Consider the following 3586-nt stretch of genomic DNA (forward strand, 5'->3'; position numbering starts at 1 on the left):
GGCATCTGATATATGCCGGCAGCAGATTTTGCACGGATGCTGAGCGCAGATACGCACCAATAGAGGGTGAGGCAGCAGCAATAGCATGGGCATTGGAGAAATGCCGTATGTTCGTCATGGGTTCTCCAAACATCATAGTGGTCACAGACCATGAACCTCTCAAGGGGATATTTGGCGATCGTGATCTGAGCAAGATCCAAAACCCCCGGCTCTTTAGACTAAAGGAAAAGACCCTGAGATACAGATTTACCATACAGCATTGCCCCGGGAAGTGGCACAGAGGCCCTGATGCAGTTTCCCGCCACCCAGTGGCGATGGTGCAAGCCCTCCTCGATGTATTTCCAACAAAACCCTCTCAAAGGGATATACTGGAGTCGAACAACATAAGCAACATAACAGAGTCAACAGCCTTAATAGCAACATTTGCAGACAGCAGTAATATAGCCATGATATCACCAGACCTAATTCGTTCAGCAGGTCGTGGCGATCAATAATATAACAAATTAATAGACACAATACAGCAAGGCTTCCCAAAAACACTGCGCCCGAAATCCGTGAGTATTGGGAGGTGAGGCACCGCCTTAGCACTGATAATGGTCTAGTATTGTTGGATCGAAGGATCGTCATCCCCAAAACACAATGAAAAAAGGTCCTACACTGCCTGCATTCTGCACACCAAGGAGTAGTTGGCATGAAAACACGTGCCAATGAATCGGTGTACTGGCCAGGGATGGATGCATCAATCCGCAGTATTAGGGCGAATTGCATGGTATGCTCAACCATCGCACCTAGTCAACCAAGGGAGCCTATCATTCTAACACGATCCCCAGAGTGGCCATTCCAACAAATCGTCATGGATATTTTTTATATTGGAGATCACACATACCTTGCCTGCGCAGATAGGCTAACTTGTTGGCTAATTTTATACCGCCTAGAATCAGGTCACACTACTACAACCAAATTGATGTCCATATGCCGACAACTGTTCCAAACATATAGTGCCCCAGAAGAACTCAGCACCGATGGCGGCCCACCTTTCACTTCCAGCACGTTCCAAGAATTTCTGAAAACATGGTGTGTTAGGCACAGATTATCTTCTGTTGCGTATCCCCAATCCAATGGCAGGGCAGAGCTCGCAGTAAAAACTGCAAAGAGGATTGTGAAAGGAAACACAGGCCCCCACGGTTCCTTGGACAATGACAGTGTTGCCCGGGCCATCTTACAGTATCGGAATACCCCAATCCAAAGCATTGGCCTATCACCGGCTCAATTATTACTTCACCGTCGACTACGTGACTCCATCCCTTCACAGCCAATCCTCTACAAGCCTCATCCTGAATGGGTGTCAGCGGCACAACATCGCGAGGAAATGCTCCACCACCGCAATGCAAAAATAGTAGAAAGATACAATAAATATACCCACAACCTTCCACCGTTACAAGCTGGTGATACTGTAGCCATCCAAAATCCAGTCAATCGCAGATGGAACACAACGGGCAAAATCATCAGTTCCCTACCAGATCGACAATACCGAATCAGGGTTAACGGATCCGAAAGGATCACACTTAGGAACCGCCGTTTCCTCAGAAAATGCGAACTTAAGCCTGCACCAACCCCAATACCAAGTGCAGCACTAGGACCAACAATTCCCTCAAGCGATACTACATTCTTGCATCTCCTATCTCCCTGTAATAGCACATACACAGCAACCAAACCCCAACAACAAACCACACATATATCCCTATGCTTTCGATCAAGGATTCCCCGAGCTCTTTCTAGGTTACTACCACACAACAAACTAGGCCTAAAAGAGAGATACACCTCTCACACAACCAAGCCTACTCGTGGGGGGGGGGGGAGAGGGAAGATGTAGAATAATCCAAAGAACTGTGTTAGTCAATAACACACAACAACAACAACAACAATAATAATAATAGCAGCAACACTTACCAAGGGTCCAGCTTATGCACAAGACAGACACCAGATTGAGCTGGACTGAGGGCTTGTATTTATGTACAAGCATATCCAATCAGGTGACTGGCCCATGTGTGCACAATGGAATCTCCCATTGTGCCATAAATAGTTCTCCTCTTTCATGAGAAGTAACTTTAGTCTTTGTCAAGTTATCCCCAACTTGAACGCTGACCGAAAGTCCACTACACAATCCAACACAAAGGAGTTTCCATTTGTCAAGGCCCAGAGGCCACTCAAGGATAAGGGTTAACGAATGTAAGGTAGGCACTTAAACAACAGCATAGTGATCGTTAGTGATGGAAATTCTATTATTTAAAGAGACAGTTCAACAAGAACTTGTTTACATGGGACTTGAAGACGACCCTGTTCTAGTTAGCTGGAAAGCAGCACAGAGTTCCGAAGGCTAGCAGTTTTAGGAAAGAAGCTTTGTTCATGGGATTTTCATTTAGATTTAGGTACAGATAGAGAGTGAGGGAAATTGTTGATAGTTGTTGTAGCTAAACGAGTGTCTGTTGTTAAAGTTCTGCAGAAGAGGGGCGCCTTTATTCATGATGTTTAGTTTGGTTGTACTGCAGAGGAAAATTGTTGCTTTTGTTTTTGGCTTTGCAGAACATGAAAAAGACATAACAATCATATAAATGTTTGATGCATTTCAGGTCAAAAGGCCGGTATCTTAAGGCAACCTGGCAAACTCGTTGTGGCATTGTATACTGTGTTACCAGAGTAAAGCAGTGACGTGTAGAGAACCTTTTAAGGGCAGGTGCTCAAGTAAAAAAAACAAAAAAAAACGGTGTCTTGGTTGTGCACAGGCCTATAATACATTCCTCTGAAAAGGGCACTTTAAAACAGGAGGGGCAAGTGCTTGGGCACCCCTAGCCCCACTCCTTTCCCCCGTACGTCCCTGGAATAAAGCATATCAGGTAATATCATATAAATTCTATGACGGGAACGTTGTTTCGATCAGCAGAGATTATCTTTCCCTCTCTTTTTTTTTGTTTTTTTATTGATTCCGTCCGGTGTCAAAGTTCAAAAGGAGCCGAAAGCTGCAGATGATTATGCACTGGAAGCAGGTAAGCGAAAACTTAAAATGCATTCTAATTACAAACACTGTGCAGGAAAGGACTAGAAAATAATCGAGAAATATGGAAATGAATAATAGGCATAACAAATGAGCTCCAACGTAAGAGCGACCGTGGTGCACCAGAAAATTGGACATCCGTCACTGATGCAGTTTACAGTTCCTGCTGGGAACGAGAGAAGAGTGTTTTATCCTCACAAATGCTTGTTAAACAAGTTCAAACTCCACAATCTTATTCAGAGATTCAGTTAAGGTTTAAAGAATCATGTTTACCAAGGTTCAAGCAAAACACCCTTTCAATGAAACCCTCATGCAAAGATAGTGCGTACAATAATTTATAACAGTTTGAAAGACAATGTTTTTTTTACAAAATAAAGTCTTATCTGAATTTGTCAGATGAAGACTGGTTATTCATGTATATATATATATATATATATATATATATATATATATATATATATATATTCACCTGTCATCCCTTTTTAAAAGATGGAATCACCTTATCGTTTAAGACAAGATTCAAGCGAACAAGCA

This window comes from Euprymna scolopes, chromosome 9, assembly GCF_053919585.1.
Source record: "Euprymna scolopes isolate OS-2025 chromosome 9, ASM5391958v1, whole genome shotgun sequence".
In the NCBI taxonomy this organism is placed as follows: Eukaryota; Metazoa; Mollusca; class Cephalopoda; order Sepiida; family Sepiolidae; genus Euprymna; species Euprymna scolopes.